Below are 8,524 nucleotides of genomic sequence, written 5' to 3'. Positions count from 1 at the left end.
AATTGAAGTATTTTTTGTTTTTTGTGTGTAAATAACACAAATTTCCAACCTTTTAGAACTAATTACACCCTGTCTCACTTTTATTAATTAGTTTACTCTCTCTTCCTTTTAATATACATAAAAAAATGCATATACATACCTTGTTATGTATATTGGAAAGTTTTACTGCCGTTAAAAAAGGAACTAACATATTCCCTTGATTTAAGGACGCTGTTAAGTCAACTAATTAATTAAGTGGATTAATGCTTCCTTAATTTGTGTAACAACTTCTGAATTTCAAATTTTGAATTCATCAAATACATTAAAATCAAAATATACGAAAATTAAACACCCAAAATCAAATCAAAACACTGATTTCATTATAGCTCTGAAGAAAAAAACTTCAAAGCAGCAGCTCGTGGTTTAGCCTATTTACATAAGAAACCAAATATAGTTCATCGCGACATTAAAACCAGCAACATTCTTTTGGACGAGAGATTTGAAGCTCATCTAGCTGATTTTGGACTATCAAAGCTACCACGTCCCGATACTCATGTCACAACAGATCTGGTTGGAACCTTGGGATACATTCCTCCTGAATATAGTCAAACATTAACCGCTACTTTTAGGGGTGATGTTTACAGCCTTGGCGTTGTTCTTCTTGAGCTTCTGACAGGCAAACGTTCCGTGAAAGTATGCAGAGGAAAAAGTTGTAGGAACTTGGTGTCATGGGTTTTTCAACTGAAATCTGAGAACAAGATGGAGGAAATATTCGACACATCCATATGAGATAAAATTTACGAGAAGCAGCTCTTGGAGGTGTTAAGTATAGCTTGTCGATGTATAATGCAATATCCACGACAGAGGCCCTTGATTGATTAAGTGGTCTCATGGCTCGAGGCAATTGGAACTGAAAAAGACAGATGAGATTCATCTGTCTTTTCCTTGTAGATTTTGCTTCTTTTGCTTACAATTTTTTGTTTTGCTCTACTTGTGAAGAGTAATCACTGATTTTTGTTAGCATTTTTTTAGGAATTACTTGATTGATATGTTTCAGTTTCATATTTTTTCGTTGAAATAAATTTTAGTTTACTTACGTTTTGAAATTTTCGTGTTACTTTTTTTGTATTTGTGTTGTTTATGTGGACGCTGGGTCACTTTGACTAATGCTTGTAATTAGTATGTCACACAGTTATGTATGTTAGCAAACATACATAACCTGCATATATAAACTTTGGCTCACCTATATTTATTAGGTAAGTTACATGTACATTCATGTATATTTTTCAACATATATTATTACGTTATGATGTGCTATGTATACACTATTAAAAAAATCAGTTTATTCATTTTTTCTATACACTTGAAAATTTTATATTCGTGTCGATGTAAACTTTAGCTATGTATATTAGCTGACCTACATAACCTATGGATATAAACTTTGACTCGTTTAAGTATATTTTTCAACATATATTATTAAGTTTTATAATGTGCTATGTATGTGTAAACATTATACACACATAAAAACAATACAGGTTATTTGTTTTTCATATACTCTTGAAAAGTACATATCTGTGTATATGTTATCATACGCAAAATTCAATAGGTAATATACATCACAATAATAGTGGGGATAATTTTTCATCCTCGTCATTCAAACATGCATTTGTTTTAGGCATCAAATTCAACATTCATCATTCCTAATAAATACATAGGAAAAAAAATCTTCACCATATTCATCAAATAAAATCATATTCTGCCATACAAAAAATTTAAAGTACTTTAACATTGAACATTCCTAACAAATTTCAATAATACAAAAAAAAAGTTTTCACAATATTCTTCACTACGACTACTTAATGCTAACTATTCCACTTTCATTAGGAATTGGTATAGTTCTTGTCCTTGGTCTTGGAGGATCATCATTTTCACTAACATAATCTTTCTTTGCTTTCTAAATACCGTATTTCTGAAGGAGTGATGAGTAATGCATTCGATGATATTCTACTTAAAAACCAATAGAAGGCACGTTCAATCCGTTGTAACAAAGACTCCACAGTCCCTGACATATATACAAAATCTTACATGTTATTCCATAGTACTTACAAGCAAAGAAACAAATAAAAACATGTAGACATATAACTACCGAAATGCAACGGATGCGCAAGAATTTTTTTATCCTGTATTTCATACCCTATTGAAAAATGAAACAACACATCATATGTGAGCATATGTTGTCAATACATATATAAAACTTATGTATATTAACATATACAGAAAAATTGAAGTGTATGAACTATTGATTCAATAAAACAGCTAACAACATATCACAGGTGATGTATATGTTAACATATATATAGTTGATGTCCATTGCCTCAACTACCCATATAAAAAATTAAAACATATACAAAGCAAAAAATGATATATATGAAGTAGACATCTCATTAGCAATTTAACAACATATTGAAGTTATGTATATGTTATTCATATACACATGACATGTTCAGTGCATCGAACTAACATAACAAAAGACAATAGCAAACCTAACTTATGTATATGTGCTGAATAATGTACGTGCAACACATACAGACTTACTAATGTACAAACACCCATTAGTGAGTTATGTATATGAACTATATAGATCATTGCAGTTCAAACAAAAACGTTGCCACAAATCTATATACCCAACATATACAAGATTTGTTTATACTTTCACAAATAAATTGCAACAAAAATTAAAACTGATGAAAAAATTCATAATCTTTCTTTGCTTTCTGAAGACCATAATTCTGAAAGAGTGCCACATATCGCATATGATGGTACTTTGCTTCACAACCCCCTGAAGGTACATCCATTCCTTCACTTAGGTATTCTGCATACCCAACAACGAACACTCCACAATCCTTGACATGCATACAAAGAATAACATTAATTAATATAACACATCATTAATAATACTTGATAAAAAAATTAAAAGATTACTTACAAGTTGTCACATCCTTATTGCGTAATGTATTGTATATTATTAACACATACATAACAATATGATGTATATTAAACTGGTCATTTCATTACAAATCAAACAACATATCAAAACTTATGTATATGTCTAACATATACATATGTAATTTACATTGCCTCAAACACACATAACAATACATAATTCAAACTCATTCATGTATATGTTCAACATCATATAAACAGTAATGTATGTTCATAACAATATATAACAAAACTGGGCATTTAATTGCACATCAAACAACATATCAAAACTTATGTATATGTCTAAAATATACATATGTAATGTGCATTGCCTCAAATACACATTAAAAAATATAATTCAAAACCCACTTATGTATACGTTCAACAACATATAATCAGTAATGTATATTATTAACACATACATAGATACTAATATATAAACATACATGCATCACATATGTATATGAACTATAGATATAATTGTATTTCAAATTAAAAAAGCAACACATATGTATATGCCTATCATATACACACAAGTGTTATGTATATACACTGGAAACTTCTAAAAGATAGACCGAATTGAAGAAAAATTCCAAATCTACAGCAGAACTAACAACCATCTCCATGTAATTAAAAGTTTGAAAACCTCACATTATCGAAAATAACATAAATATCTCAGTACAAATTAACAATGAAATTCAAAATTGAAAAAATAGAAAAACCTTTGGTAGACGTGACCATGCAGTATCATCTTTTTTTATTTTTCATGACAATTCTTCAATTTATTTTTTCGACCTTCCATCAGCAACTAAACGAACCGACAACCCGATTTGTTGGTTCATTAGGCTCTAAATGAATTAATCCTAAATTAAAAGAAAGAGAATCATCCATTTACTAAGTAATATATAGTTAATTTATAACTTGAAAATAATCGAATTTGAAAACAAAAAAGTGTTATTCAGAAATCGATTTTATAATTTGTGAAAGTAGAAAATCAAAAACTTACTCCATTATTATGAAAAAATCATTGAAAGAACAACATGCAACAACTTGTTCATTCGGAATCTCCAATTTGTAATTAAGACAAAAAAAAAAATTATTAACCTCTGATGTTACAATTTTAGAATGTTAAAAGGAGTTTTAGTTAAAATTAGCAGAATTGAACTCAAATTCAAAAATGGTAATTTCAAAATATTAAAAGGAATTTTATTTAAAATTGAATGCAAAGGATAGCAGAATTGGATTCAAATTTAAAAATGATAACCGCCCCTTGATTGTAGGCTTCTTCCAAGGAGAAAAATCTTGAGTTAATTTTGGTAAAACTATGTATATGTATTTTTAGAGAGAGAATAAGAAAAATGGGATTTTTGAGAGTTGGGATTTTGTATAATAAGTGATACTTAAGTTGTGCTTTTATGTAATTTTTAGTTTTCTTTTTCTTTTTCTTTTTGGTGCAAATGAATTGAAGTTAATACAAAGGGAAAAGACATCGTTTCCACCATAAATTATACTAGTGACACACCTAAACTATACTAGTGACCTATTACACACCTAAACTATAAAAAAGTGAAACCGTTTACACCCTGTCAGGCTACCACCACTTGCATGTGGTGTAGTGTTTTACACGCGCTGCCACGTCAACACCACGTCAGTAAAAAGTATCACTTTTTTATAGTTAAAGTGTGTAATAGGTCACTTATATAGTTTAGGTGTGGATTCGACTTTTCAACTATAGTTTGGGGTGGAAACGATGACTTTTCCCTTAATGTTTTTAGCCGTTTACTTTTGTTATTTAATAGGCTGGACGCGCTTAAAATAAGTGTAACACACGCGCCTTAGAATGGGGGTTGCAGGAAGGTAATAATATCACTTTTTTATAGTTAAGGTGTGTAATAGGTCACTAGTATAGTTTAGGTATCACTTAGACTTTTTGGGTATAGTTTAGGGTGGAAACAATGTGTTTTCCCTTGATACAAATATAAAAAACAAAGATCAAATTACAATGAGGTACATAGAAAGAGTTTAAGATTGGGTCCCTTTTAGCCCATTTTAGATCTGATCTGTCCAATTTTGGTCTTCGGCTTTCATGGACTTTGGTCCATTTTTCCGCTAGCAGCGAAAAAGATGTAAAAACCAACACAAATTCTTGATTTATTACTTCCTATTTCAACTCTTTATAATATTACTAAAAATACTTGATTTATTCCACACGTATACATCACAATCTTTTGGATATATTATTTAGTTTTACAGAATACATCACTTAATTTTATACGGATGTATCACATTCTTGCGAATACATCACTTAATTTTACATGAATATATCACATTTTCTGTGATGTACCTGAGCTTTTAATTAAAATTAGGAATTTATATAATTATTTAAAAGAGTTGAAATTTTAAGTAGTTATGATAAATTAAGTAATGAGATTATGTAATTTTTCCAAAAACGATTAGAGTGGATGACTGAACAACTTTAGAGAAATCTTCTATCCAAAATAAAAAGAAGATTTTACTTTTCAGTTAGACATACAAGCAGGAAAGACTAACATAAAGAAAGAATAAAAAATTCAAACTTCAAGTTGAAATTTGAACTTTTTCCTTTTTAAAAAACAAAACAAAAACAAAACAAAAGGAGACCCTATTGTCATTTAAACTTAGAAGCCACAAAAGAAATAAACATCATGCTCCTAATTCTACATTTCGAATGAGGTTCTTTTGAACAAATAACTGCATTTTTATAAACGTTTTCAATTATCAAGTCTTACTATCATTGATCGTCTTAAGAAATGTGTGCAACCCATGAAAAATTAAGAACTAAATCCTCACAGGACAATCATATTTAAGCGAATGAGTAAATTCTACAATTACTAATTTTAGTGAGATGAACATATATAATTAATACGAAGAATTGTATATCAATTATTATTGTGGTTTATCCATAAATAGTCATTGACTATATGTTCTTACCAAACTAGAGATTCATAAAATATGAAGAATAAATCACAAGACTAGTTTTATATTTAATACTCCCTCCACTTCATAATAAATCATAATAAATGAATTATTGAATTTTGGTACACAAATTAAGGAAAAAACATTAAAGACATAAATTCAACACAACTTTTCATTTTTAACCCTAAAAAAAGAAAAATTTGACCTTGTAATACCTTTTCAAAAGTTAGTTGGTTGTCAAATCATAAGAGTAAATTTGAAAAAAAAAATCAATGATTCACTTATTTTGAAACACCAATAAATACCCCAACAATTCACTTATTCGAAAATGGAGGGAGTAACACAATCAAATACCAAAAACATACCACAAGAGAAAATTAATGAAAGCAGCATAAGCCTTTTTGAATGTAGCTAATTTTTTTAGCACTATAGCTATTAAGATTCAAGAAACATTAGAGAATCACCAAACAAAAAAGCTAACGCAAACACAGATGGCCATTATCATAATCAGAAAAACATTTTCATTATATCCTCATAGATAATTAAATGGGAAAGACTTAAAGTGTTTTTCATTATATCCTCATTGATAATTAAATGGGAAAGACTTAAAGTTATTCTGCAAATTTAAAAATAAAATAAAATTATAAGTGTAAATAACATAAAAGTCATACAAATGAAGGATCTATATTTCATAGTAAATTTTAACATATGATTAGTTCATAACTTAATTACCATTTTTATTGTATTATCATATATATATATATATTTTAATCAATTATCATCATATATTTATCAGCATGAACAAAACGTTTTTAGCACTATTTCATCACACAAGCATTTCCATTACAAATTTCTTCTAGTGCACGTTACTAATTTTCTAAATTTTATATCACAATTCTATAGGTTTAGCATTCTCATCATACTGTAACTAAAGAAAAGGAGCTTATTTATTTATACCAGAAAAAATAAGCTATTAGGGGAGCACAGTAAAATACAGAGATACATTAAATATTTAGTAGCCGTTTAGCCATGAAAATTATTTTTTTTCCGGAGTTGGAGTTGGAGTTGAACATGAAGTTGGAGTTGGAGTTATGTTTGGCCATGTCTATTTGAAATTTTTTTTAGACTTTTGAAAAATCTTTTTTAAATATTATTTTATGCCCTCAACTTTTAAAAATTATCAAAATCACTCAACTACTAATTTACCTACTAACATACAACCAAATGTTGAGAAAATAATTTATATGTCTTCAATTGATAAAATAATTAACAACAAACTAATTATTATGATTGTTATTGTTCTAAAATTTGAAAAAAAATATCACAAGCACGAGCTAAATAAGTTTATCTAACCATAATCAATTGAATAGAGAAAATATATTTTGATAAATATGATTGATGGATATAAGTATACTTTATGTATTCTTAAATTTTTTGATGAAAATTCTTAATTACTTTCACTTGAATTAATTATTTTATTGAATGTGGTCTTTTCAAAAAAATTTACGAATAAATTATTTCTAAATAGATTAGCGCTGATTTTTTGCATTTTCTTTATTGATGATATTGATTTTCCTTGAATATTATTGTATCGTAATTGATGATATTGATTTTCCTTGAATATTATTGTATCGTAAATATGGATCGTTACGTTATGTTTGATATGCAACTTTATTGACTACTTTGCAATAATTTATTAAGATCATAATAGTCATTATATGACATATACAGAAAATTAGAATGACAAGAAAAAAATATTAAATTTTTCACTTTTAAATAACATAATATACTAAGCCTTATATTTCTATAATATAGTTTATTCAAAACAAAGTTGATATATTTTCACCATAGATTGTCATTTATTATTTTTTACTTCACGTTAGTAAATTTTGGTTAAAAGAAGAAAAAGAGGTTAGAATATCTGTAACAATTAAAAGTGATGTTGTACCATAGAAAATAAATAATAATTTTTTTCTTGGTGGTTGGTTGTAGTTATAAGAGGTGTTTGTGTAAAAATTTAAAGATTGAGGTTATATATAATAATAATTGAAGTTGGAAATGGGATTGAAAAATTGTGAAAACAACAAAAGTTGTTTTCACTTTTTGGAATCCAACTCCGAAATAATTTTCCGGAGTTTCATGGCCAAACACCACAATTTCTGAAAAAGTGAAAAAAGTGAAAAAAAAATCCGGAAAAAAGGGAAAAGTAAAAATTACATATATAACGACATGTTTACTAATAATTACTAAAATTTCCAACTTTTTTCAAAATCTCCTAAAATCCCAACATTTGACTTCTAATGATACATGTTAATCACATTAGATACATAGTACAGATACAAGTAATAATTAACTAAATCAGCATGTTTTAAGGGATGTAACAGATTAATTTGCATTAAATCAACATTTAATCTAACAAATTAAGGTAAAAAACAAAATGAAATCCCACAATTTATGCTAATCATAATATTACTCCGCCACATCAAAACTAATAAACGCTTTTGTATTATTTTTTTGAAATTGAAAAATCTTCATTCTTCTTGTTCAGAGAAAACATACCAATTTTTTTATTTGATTTGTCAATTTGAAATTGAGCATTCCTTCAATT

The sequence above is a fragment of the Capsicum annuum genome, chromosome 2 (assembly GCF_002878395.1).
Source record: "Capsicum annuum cultivar UCD-10X-F1 chromosome 2, UCD10Xv1.1, whole genome shotgun sequence".
Classification (NCBI taxonomy): Eukaryota; Viridiplantae; Streptophyta; class Magnoliopsida; order Solanales; family Solanaceae; genus Capsicum; species Capsicum annuum.
Note: the sequence above shows the minus strand (reverse complement) of the source record.